This window comes from Sciurus vulgaris, assembly GCF_902686455.1.
Source record: "Sciurus vulgaris genome assembly, chromosome: 13".
Classification (NCBI taxonomy): Eukaryota; Metazoa; Chordata; class Mammalia; order Rodentia; family Sciuridae; genus Sciurus; species Sciurus vulgaris.
Genome location: NC_136474.1, coordinates 84,646,097 through 84,668,748, shown reverse-complemented (window position 1 = coordinate 84,668,748; position 22,652 = coordinate 84,646,097). Strand labels below are relative to the sequence as shown.

The window sequence follows — 22,652 nt, the reverse complement described above, 5'->3', positions numbered from 1 at the left end:
TTCTTGAACTGTACTCTCACTTATAAGTAGAAATGCTTAGAAATCTCATGAGGCAATTGGGATTGAAAAATCACAGTGGCCTAAAGAAATATGATATTTATTCATTGTTTAATTAAAGGGATTTGACTATCAAAATATCTCTGGTGATTTGGATTTTTACCTCCTTAATTTGGTGGTGGTGGAGGATGTGATATGAGGTCTTTTTTCTCTATTTTTAAGGTGAACCTCCACCTGTTCTTCAGTAATCCCTTTGTTCTTGAATCTTTTCTTGAGTTGTTATTAGTCCAGTCCTTATCATATGACTATATTCATGTTTCCTCTTAAAATTTTTTTTAAAATTTATTTTTATTTATTTTTTAATTTTTTACAGACTGCATTTCAATTCATTGTACACATATAGGGTACATCTTTTCGTTTCTATGATTAAACACGATGTAGATTCACACCATTCATGTAACCATACATGTACACAGGGTAATGATGCTTCTTTCCACCATTTTCCATATCCCCCCTCTCATTTACCTCTACATAATCTAAAGTTCCTTCATTCTTCTCTCATCCCCCATCCTCCCACCTCCATTATATACATCATCCACTTATCAGGGAAAACATTCACTCTTTGTTTTTTTGGGATTGGCTTATTTCACTTAGCATGATATTCTTCAATTCCAAATTCCACTCTGAGTTTCAATGAACATTTGACTGGGAATGGAAGTCTGTGATGAAAATTACTTGACTGTCTTCTAGCACCCATTGTATATTGAAAAATGCAGTGTATTTTAGAAAAATGGTAGAGTAAACTATGAAAGAAATGTGGAATTCAAGAGAAAGAGGATTCAGCATAGGAAACTGGCAAGGAAAGGCCCCAGGATTATAATTGTACATCAGGTTTAGGCTATAGCAGCTGGGCTATGGGAGGAAGCTTCCTTCTTCCCTTAAAACACCCAAACTGAAGTGTTTGTGTGATTGAGAAACACTTGCAGTAGCTGGAAAAATGATTCACAGGTATGGGAGAAATATTTTGAGTAAATGGAAGAAACTAATGCATAGAGAAGACAAGAACATACTGGGCTATTAACCCAGAGCAACAAAAGTGTTCTATGAGGAAGGAATTAAAATCTTAATGTATTACTTTGCTTCATAGAAAACAAGGCATAATGAGGTAAACATGGATTGTTATTATTATTATTACATTTTGGAGTTGTCCTGAAATACTTTAATAAATTTGCTTTTAAATGATCTTCAGAGAATACCTGGCATACTTTTAATCTAAGACTTTAAAGATGAAAAATGTACAATAAATTTGTGAAGAATCTATATTTCTAATTACCCATTTTTTTAATTTCTGAAATTATTTGTTTTTCTAATTCCTTTTAGATATACATGACAGGAGAGTGTATTTTGATGTATTATACATATGTGTAATATAACTTCTTTTAATGAGTGTTCACATACGACTATGTTGAGGGTGAGGGAGGGGAGAATGGATAGAAATATTTAAAGGGAACTAAAGTGAGGTTGGGGATGTGGGTCAGCTGTATAGAGCACTTGCCTAGCATGTGTGAGCCCCTTTGTTCAATCCCCAGCACTGCTGAGTAAGTAAATAAATGGAACTAAATCTTCAACTACTCAACTGAGAAGTCAGCTGCTAATTTGGGAGTGGATGTTTTAATAATCATCTACCTGTATAAGGATATTACTTAGGAATAAATTGGCAAATAATTGAAGAAACAACTTCAGTTTTACTTTTGGGGATTGCATTTGGTGGTAGGGCAGGGGATTGTTAGTGCCCTCTTGGGTTTTTTGTTTTTGTTTTTGTTTGTTTGGGTTTTTATTTTTTTGACCATTGACATATTTTACTTTTAATAAAATAATTGTTCAAAAATTTAAAAGAACACATTAAAATAAGCAAAAACAGTACTGAAGAACTGAGTAAAAAGAAAGCCTCCAAACAGATCTAGTGAATATATTTTATTTTAGTGCTTTTCTTTAACTTTTAAGCATTTTTGAGATCAAATTGAATTGTATATTAATGTGTACACTTAACATATTAGTGCTTTGGTTCCTTTCAAAACTTGTAGTTATTTTATTTATGGTATGTCTTTTGATTTTGGCTTCATACAAGCAGGGAAGTGGGTATATTTTAGTACAGTAGTTTCTAGAACTATACCCTTCTAAACTCTAGAAGTTCTCAAACTTTTTCAGGATCTACTATGAAATGGTTAGGCTCTCATATCTTAGTTCCCCTTCCTTTGTGTTATGGTTTAGATCTTTGCTGTCCTCAAAAAACTAATATGTGAGACAGTGCAAGAAGGTTTACAAGACAAATGATTGGGTTCTGAGAGCCTTAACCCAATCAGTGAAGTAATTCTCTGATGGGATTAATTGAATGGTAACTGAAGGTGGGTAGGCTGTGGCCAGAGGAAATGGGCCACTGGGGGCTGCCTCTGGTATATACCTTTTGTATCTGGCGAGTGGAGTCACTCTTTGCTGCCTGATCATCATGTTAGCCACTACCCTCCACCATGCTCTTTACCATGATGTTCAGCCTCATCTCCAGCCCTGAGGAATGCAGCCAGCTGTCTATGGACTGAGACCTCTGAAACCTGAGCCTTCAAATAAACTTTTCTTTCTCTAAAGTTGTTCTGGTCAAATCTTTTAGTCTTAGCAACTAAAAAGCTTACTAAAACACTTTGTTATGATTTCTCCTTTAATTAAACTCCATCTTAATTTGTATTACATATTTGGCAAGAAAGACTTTGTCAATAAGTTGGTTAACTGTGGATAAAATAAAGACTATAACCCTGTCCTTTACCAGCCACCATCCACTCCTCATGCACTGAATAGTGAAATGGGAAAAGCAAAACATGTAGGTTATTAGAACACATAGAAAAATAAAGTAAAAACTACTAAGAGAAGATGTAGGTGGATATTATTTTTTACCAGGTTGAGAGTAAAAGATAGTAAAGGAAAATGTAGATAGTTTGAACCAAATAATTATCCAAAATTGTTATTTTTATGTGTAAATATTAGGTAGCAGTCATGCCATAACAAGGGATTATTAGTCTCAACACATTAAGGGTTACTTATACTCAGTGTTAAGAAAGATGACCATTCCAATAGAAAATGATTGAATGACAAAAAATTCACAAAAAGGAAATAAAATGATCAGTAAACACTGTCTATGAAAAAGTTTATTAACACAATTAGCTGGAGAATACAAGTAGGAGAATATAATTTTATCTTATTAAATTGGCAAATATTAAAAAACAACTAGCTATGTTGCTGAGCATATGTTGCTCATATGAATCAGATGGTAGTGTAGGTTGATAAAAACTCTGGAAGGCAATTTGCCATTATGCATCATATTTTTAAAGTGACTATGCAGTTGATCCTAAGAAATTACTTGTGCATATATTTTATTTAAATTTATATTTATTATAGCCTCTTATAGCAAAAAATTAGAATAGTTCAGGTTTGCAACAATAGATGATTTAAAAAAATTATGATATACTCATAAAGGATGTCATGCAATTCTGTCTTTGAGGGAAGACTGGAAATTAGTTTAAAATTGTTCTCAAAACACCATTTATTTTCAGTTTCTTAACATATTATTATTATTATACACCCTTCAACTGGAGAAACAGAATTTAGCACCTCACAGTTTTATGATAAAGTAGGAGACCAGCCTGAAGAAATACTTCACAATGAACTAAATACAGAGTCAACAAGTTAGAATTAGCTAATCCTAGACCAGTAAAGACCATTATGTGCAGATCCTTATACAATTATGGAAAATAATTTTGGAAGGACTTGTTTATAAGCCTTCAGTAATGTTCTCCTCGCCCTGATACCACCAAGTCTTGGATTCTTCCAAGAGATCAAGTCCAGCCCTGTACACATGATAAGAGTTGTATTTGTTGGGAATCAATCTCACAAAAGAGGTGAAAGACCTCTACAATGAGAACTATACAACACTAAAGAAAGAAATTAAAGAACACCTTAGAAGATGGAAAGATCTTCCACGTTCTTGGATAGGAAGAATTAATATTGTCAAAATGGCCATACTACCTAAAGTGCTATACAAATTCAATGCAATTCCAATTAAAATCCCAATGACGTACCTTACAGAAATAGAGCAAGCAATTATGAAATTCATCTGGAAGAATAAGAAACCCAGAATAGCTAAAGCAATCCTTAGCAGGAAGAGTGAAACAGGGGGTATCGCAATACCAGATCTTCAACTCTACTACAAAGCAATAGTAACAAAAACGGCATGGTATTGGTACCAAAATAGAAAGGTAGATCAATGGTACAGAATAGAGGACAAGGACACAAACCCAAATAAATACAATTTTCTCATACTAGACAAAGGTGCCAAAAATATGCAATGGAGAAAAGATAGCCTCTTCAACAAATGGTGCTGGGAGAATTGGAAATCCATATGCAACAGAATGAAACTAAACCCATATCTCTCACCATGCACGAAACTAAACTCAAAATAGATTAAGGACCTCGGAATCAGACCAGAGACCCTGCAGATTATAGAAGAAAAAGTAGGTCCAAATCTTCACCTTGTTGGTCTAGGATCAGACTTCCTTAACAGGACTCCCATAGCACAAGAAATAAAAGCTAGAATCAACCACTGGGATAGATTCAAACTAAAAAGCTTTCTCTCAGCAAAGGAAACTGTCAGCAATGCGAAGAAAGAGCCTACAGAGTGGGAGAATATCTTTGCCAATCATACTTCAGATAGAGCACTAATCTCCAGAATCTATAAAGAACTCAAAAAACTCTACTCCAAGAATTCAAATAATCCAGTCGTCAAATGGGCTAAGGAAATGAATAGACACTTCACAGAAGATCTACAAGCAATCAACAAACATATGGAAAAATGTTCAACATCTCTAGTAATAAGAGAAATGCAAATCAAAACCACCCTAAGATTCCATCTCACCCCAATTAGAATGGCGATTATCAAGAATACAAGCAACAACAGGTGTTGGCGAGGATGTGGGGAGAAAGGTACACTCATACATTGCTGGTGGAGCTGCAAATTAGTGCAGCCACTCTGGAAAGCAGTGTGGAGATTCCTTAGAAAACTTGGAATGGACCCTCCATTTGACCCAGCTATCCCACTCCTTGGCCTATACCCAAAGGACTTAAAATCAGCATACTACAGAGATACAGCCACATCAATGTTCATAGCTGCTCAATTCACAATAGCCAGACTGTGGAACCAACCTAGATGCCCTTCAATTGATGAGTGGATAAAGAAACTGTGGTATATATATACAATGGAATATTACTCAGCCATAAAGAATGATAAAATTATGGCATTTGCAGGCAAATGGATGAAATTGGAGAATATCATGCTAAGTGAGATAAGCCAATCTCAAAAAGCCAAAGGACGAATGATATCGCTAATAAGTGGAGGATGACACATAATGGGGGGGAGGGAGGGGTTAGTGTTAGGGTTAGAGTTAGGGTTAGGGAGGGGGGCAAGTATGGAGGAAGGAAGTACTGTATAGAGGGTAAAGAGGGGTGGGGGGGTGGGGGGAAGGGAAAAAATAACAGAATGAATCAAACAACATTACTCTATGTAAATTTATGATTACACAAATGGTATGCCTTTACGCCATGTACAAACAGAGAAACAACATGTATCCCATTTGTTTACAATAAAAAAAAATGCTGAAAAAAAAAAAGACCAAGATAAACTAAAAAAAAAAAAAAAAAAAAAAAAGAAAAATAATCAAGCAGTTCAGGGTTGGGGTTGTAGCTCAGTGGTAGAGTGCTTACCTAGCACATGAGAGGCATTGGGTTTGATCCTTATCACCACATAAAAATATGTAAAATAAAGATATTGTGTTCATCTACAACAACAAAATGATTTTTAAAAAATATTAATAAAGCAATTCTTTAAAAAAAAAAAAAAAAGAGTTGTATTTGATCTGTAAGCTGCAGTAGCAACCTGCCTCTAATTATATCATAGTAGTAAACTCTTGGGACAAGGATTGGTTAGTTATATGTCCTCATTTTTCTGGACTCTTTTTATTCTCTGATGTTTTTTCAGTAGTGTTCTCTAGCTGGGTATCTGGAACCATCTTTCAAGTAGGTGTGGGAGGCAGTCTTAATGTGAACTCTGAACACATTAGAAAGTCCCCTTTCCCTCACCCTCCACAGTCCAGTCCAACCAGCCTCTGATGGGATAATTGAATATATACTTAAGTTTTTATACTTCTTTGGGAAGTTCTATCATGTTAACAAGGAATGTTTAAAAAAAAACATTTATAAATGACCCAAGACAAATTGATCCCAAGTTGGGTTTTTCTTTAAACAGAGTAGAAGTGATTGGAACCCTGTTGAGTAAAAACTGTTCTAAGTCAAAATCTTCCCAGCCATTTGAAGTTCAATAGAATCCAGCCTAGTTTGGCATCAAGGTCACGGACTAGGCTAGGGTCTGAATCAAGGGATGAAATTGTAGTATCATGCAATGAGGGAAGGGGATTCAATTGCAGTGCCATCACTCCTTGACCTTGTACTGGATCATTTGGGCATGGAGTCCCATTTTCTGGCTAGCAGTTGCTATAAGATAAATCACCTCAAAATGTAGAAGCTTAAAATAGCAGTCATTAGTTCTCGTGGTTTCTGTGGGTTGGGAATTTGGATGTATTTTGGCGGGGTGATTCTGGTGTGGACTTCTTTGGGCATTTGTAGTCAGATGGTGGCTAGTGCTGGTACTGGTGGTCTAGAAGCAGCTGGGCTTCACTATCACTCCATGTGGTCTCATTTAGGACCTTGATGTGTGATTTCCATATGCACTGATTTGGGCTTCCTCACACAGAGTGACTTCTGGGAGGGCAGTAGACTTTGGGTTCCAGGGTGAACACTCCTGTTTTCAAAACAGAAGGAGTGTCACCTTTTACAGCCTAACCACAGAATTGCCTCAACTTTACTTCTGCAATATTCTGCTGGTTATGAGCCACTAGCAAATACACACATCCAAGGAGAAAAAAATGAGACTCTACCTCTTAAAGGAGTGTTATAAGGCTCCATGGGAGCCTCTAGGAGGCAAGACATTGTATGACCATCTTTAGAAGATACAGTCTGCCACACCTGGAGCATCAATCAGACCATCCAAGGTCATTGAGTTCAATGCTGAAAATTTTTTATAATCTCAGAATAGTAAAATTTTTTATAATCTCAGAATTTTTTATAATCTCAGAATCTCATTTCAAAGATGAAAAGGCAGATTCTTATATTTTGAAGCAGGTGGAATTTTTTTTTTTTGGCTTTAAACAACAGAACAAGTTTTATTAATCTGGTCTAATTCCACTCATTCTGTGACAGAGAGGGGTACACATAAAGGAGGAAATTCTATGCTAGCTCTGTGGAGGGCACTTTTGACCTTCTGGCATGACAAACATATGGTTCTGACTCTTCAGTATTGAGTGACTGGGGAATGGTCAGCAACAGATTGTTTTCAACCTCAGTGCAGTAACAAGTAGTATTATATAGGAGTAAGTTCTGCATCAAATGTTCAATATCCATTCATAATTTTAAGGCTATCTAAAATCATGATCACTACGCATTGATATTTTTTCCAAAGTAGAACATGTAAAAAGAATGGTAGAAAAGTATGTGACTTGGCTTTAGGTAAATGGATCATTGGAGAAGTTTTAGAAGATAAATAGACAGTGAAACATCTGATAGTCCCTGGAAATGAGAAACTCATTGGGCAAAGAGAATATTGGTGGATCATGGTGAATATCACTTCCTTCCAATTAGACTTTTAATTTTGTTTTTCTTTTGTTCCCTTCCCCCAGAATCTGACACTAATCCATCCAAGTAGAACTGCAGTCAGTGAGAGTCCTCTGTCTTCCTGCAACTCCACTACCGCCCACCTCCATGTCTGGTTACTTAGACCTGGCACATTCTGCGGAGCCTTCTTTGAACATCTTTCTCAAATTCTTCTCTTCTCCATTCCTGCTGCAGATGATGGTTCTGGTGTTTTACATTTTTACCTAGACCATCCCAACAGTCTTCTGATGGGTTTCCCTACCTAATCTCCTTTAGCCTGCCAAATGATTTTTATCTTTTTGTACTACTCATCTTTTAGAAGTTCTCTAATGTCTACTCATTTCTTAACCCATAAAAATCTAAACTCCTTGACAAAACAGTTAAGGATCTCTGTGATCTGACTTCTACCTACTATTCTCTCATCTCATGTCCTGTCCCTGTTCCCCTCCTATATATATATATATATTTTTTTTTTTTTTTCTGGGAGGGGAGGGTCCCTGAAATAATTTACAGATCCTATATTTTAACCCCTAAATGCTTTTGTTCAAACATAAACACTTTGTCCAGGCCCTGCTTTGCTTGGCAGTCTCTTTCCAGGGAGCATTTCTTTATCCCCAGGCCTATTTTCTGTGACACATGACATTCTGTCCCTTATGCCAGCATAGCCCACATGTGGGGTTGTGGGGTTTACTTTCCCCACTAGCCTATGAATTCCCTGAGGACTGCAACTGTTACCTCTGTATCCTTGGAATTAGTAGAGTTTATTAGCAGAGTAATTTAGGCATCAAGCAGGGATTTAATAAAACTTGGAACAGAATTAAATAAAAAGTGAACAAAAATTCATCAATATAATGTTCTTATTTCAGAGAATCTTGGTACTTGAATGGCTGTATTGAAAATGTGGTGCATCCTATAGAACCAGCAGGTGGAACTGGAATCCTGAATAGCATGGCCATTACATGTGCTACCTGAGATCAATTAGCAACAATCAAATAGTGTTTGGGAAGGGAGATGATTTGAAACTTGGCACAGGCTCAGAGAAGTCCATAGAACTCTAAAGATGAAAACTAAGTGGCTGAGGAAAGGAAGCCTTATGGCCAGGGGATAAAAAGGGGCAGCTCAGCAGTGACATCTGGATTTTAAAATTCCTCTTCACAGGAGATAGACATCTCTCAGGAGTCAGGAACAGGAATATGATCTTAATCAGAGCAGAAGAGATTTAAATGACAGGTTACTTAACAGTGAGACTTATAAACTGAGACAGGAAAATGAAGAAACCTCTTGCCCTTTTCTGGGTAAAGGGTGGCAGGAAACTGCAGGAAGGAAGTTTCCCACTGACTGATGTGAAGATCTGCCAAAGGTGAGAGATGGAATCAAAGGGCATTCAGGTCTGTCTTCTCACACCCTAGAAATCAAGGATGTTTTCATAATAGTAATCATTTATACTATTTCACTCATTTTTGCCTAGGAGTAATGTTGGATTTACAAGCACAGATCAAAAACATTTAGCTGTCTTTTTAAGAGTGTAATTAATTGATGATGATGCTAGATGCTATTTCTACACTTGCTATAAATCATTAGTTAAAAAAGAATTTTCCCCTCTTTTATGACCTGCTAATTGATTTCAGGTAGTACATGCAATAGGACAGGATTAACTCTGCTGCTGGAAAACTGGTTGTTGTTTGGAAATTAAAGTTATCTTCCTCTGCTTTGAGACTGGCATTTCTCTCCTTTCTGATATTTAATATCATATAACAGTGCATCAAAGCTGATCAGATGTTACTAGTGGAAACTGCATTGCCAGTTAAAATTCCTATGTATATCTTTTCTATGTCAGTAGTTTGAGTTTCTTTGGAATAGAAAATGCTCTTAGGCAAAATTTAACTCATTTTTTTTCTCTTATAATCAACCCCCTTTATCTTCCCTACACAGGAAAAAATCATTGAGAAACGCATGTAAACTCTAAAAGTTTTTGTTCTTATTCTGTAACTCTAAGAACTGTTTAACAGGAACCAAGCCCCATGCTATAATCCATATTAAGGAGAAAGATTTTGTAAATTTTTCTTTGCAAAGTACTGAGAGTAAATGAAGGTTAAAGAAGGAGGCTAAGACAGAAACCTTATTAATGGGAAATACATTCTGATAAACCAGATTCCAATCTTAATAGTCCATTTAAATAATGGAATTGGCTAATAGCATCAAATTAGAATTAAAGAAAGAGATAAAAATCTATTTTCACAAGTTCTTTCAAAACAAGACATTCACTGACTAATACCATATTACATAAATCTGATTGTACTGTACATAAATTGTATACCCTACCATAAAATCCTGCTGGGAGATGTGTTTAATCAGATGCTTTTGATATCACTTGAGTGAAAGCTACTTTGGATTCAAAAGAATCAAAGAGAAAAAATCTTTTGCTCCTGCAATCAATCTTTTGCACTGTGGAAGCTAGTGCCCTCTCCACACCCTACCCTACTGTATTCCCAAATATAAACATGACCTCACTGGTGGGATTTAAGATTTGTCTTTTCAGAATCTATGAGAGATTTGTTTTGCTTTATAGCCATGTTCTACATTGACTGTTGATTTCTAAGTTAATCACAAATCAAGATAAAGATTTTAATGGGCACTAGTAACTACAATTAACAACTACTCAATAATAATCTTAAATTACTCTCAGATGGCTTTTTGTGGCTCCCACAGGGTCTAAACTGACACAGTCATTTCCCAAGACAATCTATTCATTTCACTGACCAATCTTGAATAGTTTGTGAAGAAATGTTATAGAAATAACAGATGAAAAATTTTATAACTTACTTTTATTTTTCCATAGAATGTATTATTTTTGCTTCATCTCCAAACTTGCTGCTTGAGCTCTGGAGTTCACCTCCTGTTGCCAGCTCCCCTTGGACATCAGGAGAACTTAAAGTGGTTCTCCCTTTGCCAGTGTGGAAGTGGTTTTTAAATTATAATCCACTGGAAAGGTGGCCATTGGATGTAGGGAATTTAATTCAGTAACTACCAGGGGAGAAGTTTCGCCTTCCCTGCTGCCAGTGTCACTGGGTCTGAGCATCTTCTGAGGGAGGTGAGACCCAGCCCACCACCAAGTTGTTCATGCAGCTTAATGTGACTTGGGGAGGCAGCTAGAACAAAAGGCATTACTTATGTTACGTGATTAACAGCAAATGATTTATGGGGGTGGGAGGGAGCCTGGTGTATACAAGGAAGGGGAGCTGGCAGTTGCCCTTGTCTAGAGTAGGGAAGGACAAAGAATGCTGGCCCTGAACACTTGAGGCCCTGGGGGATTTCTTAACAGAATCAAACTGCAGAGGACTATTAGCAGCCTTGCACCGTAAGAGCTAAAGTTCTTTGGACATGTTGGCCTCACAGATAGCAGAAAATATCTAGTGGCAAATATCTATCAGCTGCTTCAGTATTTCAGCAACAAAAGATAATGGGAAGGCTAACAAATTGCACGTCTTTTTCACTTACCATTGCTTAGTGTTGCCAGTAAGTAAATGCAGTTTCTCATCTGAGCTGCTCTTTCAAATTATTGTTAATTAAATAATACTCCCTAAGAAATCTGTCATTACCGGCAGCCAGGAATGGGTTTGTTGAGTTTGCCTGAGGCTGTTAATGCTCTAACAAACAGTCTCTTAATTGCCATAAGAGGTAATTTGTTGGAGATTGTAGTTCACTTTTCCCAAGAATTTTATAATATATTTTATATCTTAAACTTTTCCTTTTTGCTTCTACATGTGGAGTTCCATGAGGCCAGAGGGATCATTCTCTAATGATTCATCCACTGAATAAGTTATTCTTTATAATGGAAAAAATGCACATTGTTATTGAATCTGTAATTTCCCTTTCTATTTCCATTATGACTGAAGAGAAGCAACTAATAACAGATTTCAAAATTAACTTAATTTCACCCTGTTCATTTCATTTCTTGAGAGTGACTTTTGCTGGGAGAAATAATTTCTGGTATGTCAGGAACCTGACTTTGACATTACTTCCTGTCAACTATTTTCCTTGTAGATGGGAGTTTAGGATGGGCAAAGGAATTATCACTAAATACAGTTGAAAGGAGAAAAGATGAGGGCATTTGACTCCAAAGAGGAACATGTGCCAGGGCCTAGAATTGAAAGTGACCTTATCTACAAACATTTTCCTTCTGTTCCTGAGCAGAGAATAAGGACAAGTATTAAGAAAAAGTCACTTTTTTTTTTCATTGTTAGAAAAGCCTCCATATGCCATTTCAAAAAGAAGTGCTATTTCAGCCTTTTCTTGAATGACCTCTTTTTCATCATAATGTAATATATTTCTTTCACCTTTTGACGGGTACTTTGGTTGTTTAATAAAGTTACATACTTGTTTCAGAGGAATTACACTTTAGAATGCATCTCGGTGGTATTTCATCCTAACAGTTTCATTTGGTTGAATTAATGTGCAGCTGTGCCTTGGTGGGTGGGGGAGAAGACTAACTTTCAGTTTCACATTTCAGTATCATGATAGTAACCTTTACGGTAATAAAAGCGTAATTTAGCTGGATAGTACAAAAACATCTCCACATTAGATCAGTGATTTACTTTCTTATGGTCAAAATTATTTCCTTTATTTCACCAAGTTCATGTCTTGATTTTATTCATTTCCATTGGTGTCCCTTGATAATCTTCCATTCTCCTTTCCCCCGTCAAGTTCTTGTCTCTCTCTTTTTCCCATTAAATTGTGAATGGGCAGCCATCTCAGCCAGTACGCCTATACATGGCTGAGTACACTTGCTGAAAAGCAGGGTCTCCTTTTGTCTGAACCCCGGATGGCTGCATGTCATTCTGCACCAAAGGGCAGGACCTCCCTCACAGTAGGACCTTTGCAATAATTGCCAGAACAAATTGAGCTCGGGCTTATCAGTTCTTTTTCCCTTTCAGTTGGAAAATGGAGGGAATAACAGAACAAGGCCATTTTGACCAGTGACAATGCAGCATAGAAATAGATTGGATACAGCCAGTGCCCAGTTGTGTTGCAGATGACTGTCATGGGATAGATGGTAAGATATGGCCCCCCAATCACTGAGCTGACTGAGACTTGTTTTTCACACATGGCCTGCATATATAGCAGGGGAATTACTGGAATTTAAACACAGCCAACCAATAAGGGAAGCATGAAGAGATATGATAGGCTGGTGCTTTTGTTTGCAAAGACAAGACTCAGATTGTTTTTTGCCAGGTATCAATGAAGTAAATGGTCTCTAGTAAGACATTTGTATATAGGACAACAATGCTCATTTAAAAATACTATTGAATTTTTTTCTCTGCCTGTCCCTACCAGAATCTCTGTGAATCAGTTATATGCTTTATATAAGATACCTGTGGCATATCTACATAACTCTCCCTGTATTTGCTGCATATTCGCTTATGTTTGAGTATGTGTAGGTACATGTTTTCATTAATTCATTAATTCCACATGTATGTAGGTAGCTGGCAATAATGTGCATATGCAAATGTGACTGCAAGCAGATACAATAACAGGAGATTTTTCTCTTTTATCTGCACACATAGAACAACAAAGCCTTATTCTAAATCTGCAACATACAGGCTCTCTTCCAGAAATCTTTTCAACTTAATGAGAGATTGTGTTGAGTTCAAGGGTCACGTATACAACCAAGGCTGTATGCAGTGTTGTTACCCTAGGACGGTTCAGAGGGAAGAGGAGACAGGACTCCTGCCAAACTGGGCAGTGATCCTGGTATATTAAAAGTGCTAAGGCAGCCAGAGCACCTGTCTGTGTGACAGCCAGTCTGTATTTTTTTAATAATTTTATTTATATAAACATTTGGAAGAGTGTATGTGGGTGGGGGAGGTAGAGAGAGAGAGAGAGAGAGGGAGGGAGGGAGGGAGGGAGGGAGGGAGGGAGGGAGGGAATGTGTATGTGTATGTGTGTGTTAATTCTCATTCAACAAGGGAGGTTTTGCTCAGCTGCTCCCAGTGACTGGAGGTAGACAAGACAAGGAGCTCCAGCCAACTGAAAGGCTTTCCATCTGCCCTGCGCTTTGCTTGGAAGTAACCAGCCAGACCAACGGTTTCAGCTTTGTTCGTTTTTTTTCTCAGACATAGTTCTGATCCGAAGTAGAGGCTGACATGAAACAAACATGGCATTTCTTTTTGAAAATTGGATTCTGAAATTGGCTTCATCTTTCTAAAAGCATAGTACTATTGCAATTCTTTCCCAGCTTTGTGAATGTCATAAAAAGAGTTTGCATATAAAGCAGTTACCACATTTTTTTGATAATGTTTTTAGGGAGAGGTGTTTGATTTTTGGTGGTCAAGAAAGGGATATGCCGCAGTTGACTGGAAATCGTTTTTCCTCTATAGAAAGGCATGAAGAGAAAAGGGAAACAAATTAATAATAAAAACACTTTGCCAGCCTTTTATTAGAGGATTTTAAGGAAATTTAGCAAAATGTGAAGTCATGCAAATGTGGCTTCTTCAGGAACTTCATTAGCATCACCCATAACTATAGTTTACAATAAATGGCCGCCGGGGCCCCACAGGTCATGGCCCATAGCATGAAGTGATGCTTATGGTAAGGTGGGACCCCTGGATACAATGTATGAAGTATGGAGGATAGTACATTATCTGAGCCAGTTATACTGTAGTCATTTGAAACTGTAAGACTTTTAATGGGGCAGTTGGGTGGGGGGCAGAAATACTGGAGGAATACAGTTTATTAAAGGTCTCTCAGCAGTAAATGTGCTAAAATGGAGAAGTAAAAAAAAGAGGAAATAATTAGGAAAGAATTATCAATATTATTTAATACTATGCCCTTTTCCTCCCCAAACGCTACACACATCTCTGCACAGAAATGAAAACAAATCCTAGAGATCGAGATTGTCAAGATTGTTCTCCATATATACAAGGAAAGACTTGTAATTTTAACTCAGTTTCTCTTTGAATTTGTGACTCAGTGTTGCTCATGCAGATACATTTGAGGTGCTATTAACTTACTAATGAGAATAACACCAAGAAGTGATGTGAGGTATTCACAGAATCAAATTTTCCAGTGGAGGCAGTTTGATGTGAGTGCAGCTAGATTGCTTGGGTTCTTATCTCAGCTTCCTTGTTTACAAGTTGTGTGAACTTAGACAAATATTTAACCTTTTTGTATTTCCCTTTCACATCTGCAAAATGGAGCTAATACTAACTAGTTTCTACATGTCTTACCAAGTTGAATATGTGAAGCACGTAATTAGAGGATTAGTGCTCAATAAACACTAGTGATTAATGCTAGTAAAAGAAACAATGTAGGTTTGGCCTCAGAAGTAGGTCTAGATTTTTTTTTTTTTTTTGCAAATAATTCAATCCTTCTGAGGCTCGGTTTTTTTCAATATACAAAATTGCAAGTTTCCTATACAGATGATGAAATTATTTCATATATTCAATAAAAGCACAAGTGTGTAGAACATAATAGATGCTTAGTAAAAGTTTACAAAGTAGGAAGGACAATACTCCTGTGGTGTAAATTGTAATGTTAGTCTTCACTATTGTTTGGATAGTTTCCTTTATGTTTTTGGAGGAGGAATGAATTCCCAGCTTGGAATTTCATGTTAGTTATTGTCCAGTAGTGGGGATTTTGCTAAAGCTATTGAAGTTATAAGCTATGTATTGGCTTGATGTGGAAAATGGAAGATCTTTTGTAATAGGATATGAAATTCTATCTGGCTTATCACAAGAACATTCTATTCCTGACATTTTTTGGGGGGTAGAGGGCAACTGAATGCCACAAACATTCTTCTTCCTTGTGACTGTGTGTAAATGGTCAGATAAGAGAAGAATAATTATGTCTCACAAGTCTCTCCAAAGATAGAATAGGAAACATACTTTGCAATTGAATAATTTGTACATGATCTTAATGAGAAAATGTGACTGAGGATATCTGAGCAATATGCTCCCTGATGGTAAACTCACCATTGTGTGTGGAGACTTAAGAGATGGTATTAGAGACCCTTTGGGGTGTCTGTCTTGCATATACCTGCCTTATTCTAAGAACTATTCCTTCTCCCAAAAGATGGTTTCTTTTTTAAAAAATTTTTAGTTGTTGATGTTCATTTAATTTTTAAAAAATTTACATGTGATGCTGAGAATCGAACCCAGTGCCTCACATATGCTAGGCAGGTGCTCCACCACCAAGCCACGACCCCAGCCCAAACAATTGTTTCTTACAGCCTTGTTTCTTGTGTGTGTGTGTGTGTGTGTGTGTGTGTGTGTGTGTGTGTGTTTGGTGTTTGTTCTTTTTAGTTATACATGACAGTAGAGTCCATTTTGATGTAATTATAGAAGCATGGGATACATCTTATTCTAATAGGACTCCAGTCTCGTGGATGTGCACAATGGTGAGAGTCACTGTGGTGTATTCATATACATACATAGGAAAGTTATGTCAGATTCATTCCACTGTCTTCTGTGACCTTGTTTTTAACAAAGGACTCTGCCTGCCCTGTGTCCCAGACCAAAGCAGTTTTGGAGGTGGATACTTGATCTGGAATTGGTATAGACAGGGATGGCTGGTATGCCATACCCTGCGGAAGCAGAAGCAGAGTGGGAGGTGGTGAAGGAGAGTGAGGCGGGGCATGGTGAGGGAGGCCGAGCCGAACTTCCTGTCCTCAGATCTGGGAGTTATCTCTTTAAAGCCAGCTTGAAGGAATGTTGGATCCCTCAGACCAAAGCTTCACTGGGAAGAGTTCTATCTATCTCATGGGAATCTAGCCTAAATTTGTGGACAAAATTGAGATTCCCACAGAATTGATCCTCTTCCCCAACCCCTAGATTGTTTTGAACACCTTTATTAATAAGGTAAACTACAAAAGGTAGAGTTGTAAGATGGACTTTTAAGAAATGGCAGTGACATCGTAGCTACATATTCTGTAACTCTTTGAGACTAGAACATCACGTCATGGAGGTATTTATGAGTACTAATTTTAAAGGAAAAGCACTATGTACTGTATTTAAATGAAATAGTAAGTTTCTATGGTAAATGTTAGAAAATGAAGTAGCCAAGCTAGATTTTATTTTGTAAAAATATGGGTGGAGAATCATTCAGAAATACTTATTTGTTTTAAATATTACATTGGAATTTATTTTTAAAAATAATGATTATTCACACAGTGAAAAGAAACTGTGAAAAGAAGGTGACTATGCCTTCTCTTACATTTTGTATTGTTATGTGACTAGTACACTTGCTTCCCCTGACAGATTCCATATCTGGGTATAACACTAAGGTTCTCTGTAGAATTAGGATAGAGATTTTTTTTTTTATGGACTTAGATCTCACAGATGTTCCTTCCACATTTTTTTTTTTTTTTGGATCCTCCAATTTCCTGTCCAACCTTCTTGTTTCATTTCAATGTTAATTTTTAAAGCCAGCTATTAAAGTTCACTTGGTTTGATAACAAATTTTCAGCAAGATATTAAGGTTTAAAATGTTTTGGGGATCAAAATATTGATTCATTTTTGCAAACCTGGTAACTTTAACCAGTTCCAGGATTCTTATTGTCATTTCTATTTTTTATTTCTTCTTTAGCATGATAGGAAATATGTGTGCTACTAGCAAAAAGCCCGAACAGTTACAAGATGAGCAGAGTGTCATTCTTTATAAGAAATGACAGTAATCAACTTGGGAAGCTCAGGTAGGTGGATTGCAAGTTTTAAAGGCCAACCTGGGCAATTTAGTGAGATACTGTCTCAAAATTAAAAAAAAAATATTAAAAGGGCTGGAAATATAATACTCCATGATAGAGCACCCTTGGGTTCAATCCCCAGTACTGAAAAAAAATGAGTAAAAAGAACGAATGAATGAATGACAGTAGTAATTAGCACATGTAAAGCTATGGTTGTGAGTCCAGGGTCTGGAGAATGGCTAGAATTAAGAGATTTAATCCTGTTCTTTACTTTTTTTGATTTTTTAAAATAGCTGTAGGAATAGGTGTATGTGGCAGTGCATATTAACAGTGACCCTTTTTTCAATTTCAGATTTGATTTAAAACTATATCAAGTGATATTCTTGGGCAACTAGGTCAACTAACTTATTTCTAGTGAATTCCGTGATGAACACATTTAAAATATTCCCCAGGGTTGACCTGGGAGCTGATGTTCTTTGATACTACAACACTAATTTTGAAATAATTTATTCTTTTTGTGAATAAAGTCATTTCCTGATGTTGGTTATGATTGTTTTGCAGTGATAGGCACTTTTGAGGATTTCCTAAGTATGTTCAATGGCTTCCTAAGGTTTTAAAATAAAAATATTCCTATCTAGACTATGACAGAGAGTTCCAACTGGCTTCCCTGGAATCTCAACTTCAATTCCAGCTCTGGGTTTATTTTAATGCCTGCTTTCAAGTTTGAGAGGTTTGGCTATTTTTCATTCTGATGCTAATGTTTCCTCCTAGTTCTAGATATTGATAAATGGGTGTGGTTGCTTTCAGCTCCCTGTGGCTTTGAGTGACAGCCCATGATCATTTTCAGTTAGTGTTTTGATCAATGATTCTAGAGTGAGGGTTATTTTGGCAGAGAACCTTCAACTCCTGTGGCAGTTGCTACTCTGGCTGGGGTCTCAACTGTAAAGTTGAACTGCAGAAGTATCCAGAGAATAGATGGAAGGGGATATTCCTGGAGATTGCCTGGTCCTTGCTAGTAGTGACATTATTAGTTTTAATTTTTAAAATGGGGGTAAAGGAAGGGAGAACTATAACTGTCAGTATTGTGTGGTAGGTGGAGGAGGCAGGATGATGGGGAGGACCAGGGTTGAAGGATGGGCTGGGATAGGTTTGGACAGGAAGAACAGTGAGCAAAGTGATATTTCACACTTCAGGAAGTTGTTAAACTTTTCTTTTTACCTTGTTAAATCACTAAACACTTCTTTCCTCAGATGTTCCCTTGCATTTAAAAATTTTTTTTAAAGTTAGACATATAACCATGCTGCATAAGCAGAAAAACTCTGAGTTTACATAATGCACGTAATGATGTTATCAATAAAATTTAAAAACAAAATTACCATAGTGGTACATATTTAATTATGCACACACTTCTTACTGTGCTATGTGGTAATAATGGTCAGCAAATCACATAAACATTATAACTGGTGTTCCTTTTAATAGGGAAGGGAACTAATATTTATTGAATCTCCAATATCTGCTGGGCTCCATGCTGGGTGCTTTACATATGTTATCTCATTTAATGTATTTGTTATCAAGGCATTTTCAGACCTGTTGTGGGTGGAGGAGGGAGAAGGCACATGTCTAAGCCCTTCTGATGACCCAGAAATTCTCCTTTCTTTGACAAGGGTGCACATTTTTCTAGTGGTCCAGGGATCTTTGCCTTCTCTTTGGTTTGGGCGTTTGTACTTTTTGAGCCTGGAATCTTAGTCGCACATGAACAGAGTAAGGATAGAACTCCTTTCAGCCATATCCTATCTTGCTTTCACATTTCAGTAGAGGATGGGAGTTGACTAAGTAGACCATACTCTGGTGCTCACAATTGGAAGCAAATCCTTTGAGTTTTTGAGGAATGTTTGAGGGAGACCTTCTGCAATCCCCAGCTTGGTTCCTCCTCTGCTCTCCTGATACACAGCCTTACAAGGGGAATGGAGAAAGCCAAGTGGTGTGCTTTAGAGAAGCTCTTCCACCCCTTCCATCTTATGCCCTTCCTGACATGTCTGTTGACAGTGCCTGGCATGACATTTTTATATTTTGGGATTAGGAAATTCTTTGAAAATTTGATGTTGATTTCACTCCCCAGAAAATTTAACATTATAGACACTTCAAATGTTTGATTCAGAGATTCCCTCAAATGACCCCCCCCCCCCCAAAAAAAAAAAAAAAAAAAAAAAAAAGGCAGTCTCGGGAACTGAGCCCCTCAACCTGTGGAATCTGATCCTGTGTCCAGGTAGACAGTGTCAGACCTGAATTGTATTAGAGGATACCCAGCTGGTATCTGTTCCAGAATTTATGGCTGGCTAATGGAAGAATTCCCCACACATTTTGAGGTCACAGAAGTGATAGTTGTTGTGGTATGTAGTAGGAGAAACTGAGTTTGAATTGCAGTTGTTTTTTCCCTTTTAATCTATACTCCCTATACTACATAATTTACTCTGACCTGCTATTCTAGTTAAATAGATGTGGTTTGGGTTTAGTACACTTCCTATTTTTTGTCATTTGCATAAAGGGAGATGTAGCATAGTCTGTTGTTTTGAACTCAGGGTGAGGAAGACTGGTTACAAAGGTACCTGAAGGAGCTTATTTCAAGATTACTCTGAGATAAATATCATTATAGAAGTATATCAAGGTCACTTGTGTTTATTTTTTTTTTTCTAAACAGTTTCTTGACTTTAAAATGCCTTGGAGTTTCAATCTCAGTATTCTTATCCCTTTCAGTGAGCTCACTCTCTATGCAAAACTTGCTTTTGGCCTGCAAAATTGAAAGCATCTGGATGGAATACTGAATCTAGGTCATATTTTTTTTAAACCAATGTGTCCTTCTCTAGAAGAAAGGAAATCAAATCCAATAACATCACACAGAGAAGCCAGTAAAATGGTTCCAACAATAGCTTTTCTTTCCAACAATTGGTTGGGATGTAGTATGCACCACTTTCCCTCTTCCCTCTCTACTTCCCAGGCCCCAGATCTCAAGAACTGATTAGAGTTTTTAGAGTTACAGCTGTTCACTTTCAGTATCACTGGAGCACCATTCTCTGCCATGTGGAATGACTAGCACGTTCCTCGTCAAGGCCAAAGGTGAAATGGAGGACTTGCTCTTCTTCCCGGTGGAGGTTCCTGGAGTCAGGTAGACGGGTCTCTCAGCCTTGAAAGTGCTTGGGAATCCTCTGGGGTATGGTTAACATGCAGATTATTATTAAGTCAGCCTGGGCTGGGGCCTGAGCTTTTTTTTTTTGTTTTTGTTTTTGTTTTGTTATTGGGGATTGAACTCAGGGGCACTCAATCACTAAGCCACATCCCCAGCCCTGTTTTGTATTTTATTTAGATATAGGGTCTCACTGAGTTGCTTAGCGCCTCACTTTTGCTGAGGCTGACTTTGAATTCATGATCCTCCTGTCTCAGCCTCTGGAGCCGCTGGGATTATAGGCATGCACCACTGCACCCAGCAGAGGTTTTGCATTTCTCTAAAGCTCCTAGATGTTGTAAATAGCTGATAATGGTGGATCACATCTTGAGTAGTAAGGGGTGGCTCTTTGAGAACCCATGGTTCAGATCAACTTTCTTTGTTCAGTCTTTCTCCCAATACTAGGTCCTGTCTAGGTTTGGGATGTTTCATGCATATAGCATCTAGAACTTGAACATTATCGAACTACATGAGGATGTAATTCTACCATTTCCCCTTGCACATTGTTTCCAAATCTCTCCTGAGTCCACCAACTGATATTTTAAAAATCAGTGCACACAGAAACTTGCCATTTCAGAGAAGACATTTTTAACTGAGAGAGGGATAACAGTAAAGCTGCATACCTATGTTGAACTTGTATCCATCATTAAAGAATTCAGAATATAATTTTATTAGGGATGATAGAGTTTCATAAGTATTTACTTAGTACTAAGGTAAGTAATGGCTAGAATGGTAGCAGATTGAGACATTTAATTTTCAGCTTTCCAAATGCTCTAAATAAAAAAGATTATAATAATATGACTGAAGCTATTATATCCACAGCAGCACTTAAGACTGATAGATATAATGTTCCACTTAGGAGCTATTATGGCACAATTAACTAGATGGTATTAAAAAGAAGTTTCTTAAAACACTGAAAGTTGCAAAGCTATTCAGAAACAGATCTGTGCTTCTCAAGCAAATACAAACAAGGACTGGAGTCATTTGAGTGGATAATAAAGGAAATCAACAAGCCCAACTGTAGCTCCCTTGGATGAGATTTAAAGCAACACATCTATGCTACTTTCTGCAATTAACATAAAATATACTTAAATTTGGAAGATTTACTCTGCCATCACCTTCCCACACAACAAACACAAATCCCAGGCTAATTTGCTTTCATTAATTTACATGCGGTTGCCAGGCTCTCAGATGCTTGTGCATAGTCTACCTTCAAGTTAAGTTACTGCACACGGGTTCTTTGGCTTCTGTTCATCTCCTGAAGGAGTTATACCTATTATGAACCTTTCAGCCTGATTCCCCCACCCTGAGGAAGACTCAGTTGATGTATGCAGAATCAAAGTGGTTTCTGGGAATAATTTCTTGCCCATCTTCTTTCAGAACACAGATCCAGCTGCATGACTCTGAAAAGGAGTGAGCTGTGGTGGCCTTATTGTGGGAAAAGATAATTTTCCAAGATGTGTCTTTGATGGGCAAATTTCCTGATCCCCTTCTTCCCAGATATTGCAAAGAATAGGCTTAATAAATCATGATGGAGGGCCTAATAAATCACTTCCAGTTTCCTAATAAAACTTGCAGTTTCCTAATAAAACAACTTCCAGTGGTTTGGAATTCTTTTTGGAAAGGGATAATGAAATGTTCCTCTTCCCCTCAACTAAGAGAAACCATATTCTGAAATAGAGAAAATAATAGGTAATATGTTGGTTCAATATTATCATCACAGTGAAATAAAAGGATGAAGGGGCACAGGAAGGAGGTTACAGAGAATGAGAAACACTTGCAGACAAGACAGAGGAGGCATGGGAAATAGAAGAACAGAAAGACATTACGTCATGGTTGTTTAAGCACTTGTATTATGTACTATATGTATGTACTTTAAAAATGTTTGAAGGCAGATCAGTTCCTTTACTCACAGATTGCTCACCGGAGAATTTGCATTTTAAAATTAGA

General features: G+C 37.2%; 1 protein-coding gene and 1 long non-coding RNA gene across 3 annotated transcripts in view; one reads left to right on the top strand and one right to left on the bottom strand.

The window, feature by feature from the left end:
* CDH20 (cadherin 20) overlaps window positions 1-22,652 on the bottom strand; it is a 228,374-nt gene that overhangs the window by 81,380 nt on the left and 124,342 nt on the right. The window lies entirely within an intron of this gene.
* Window positions 1-22,652, top strand: part of LOC306642679 — a 260,148-nt gene that overhangs the window by 231,754 nt on the left and 5,742 nt on the right. Inside the window, exons 4-5 of the long non-coding RNA XR_013758600.1 lie at window positions 12,738-12,856; window positions 17,386-17,491. This is a non-coding gene — a long non-coding RNA (uncharacterized lncRNA). The remainder of the gene's footprint in view (window positions 1-12,737; window positions 12,857-17,385; window positions 17,492-22,652) is intronic.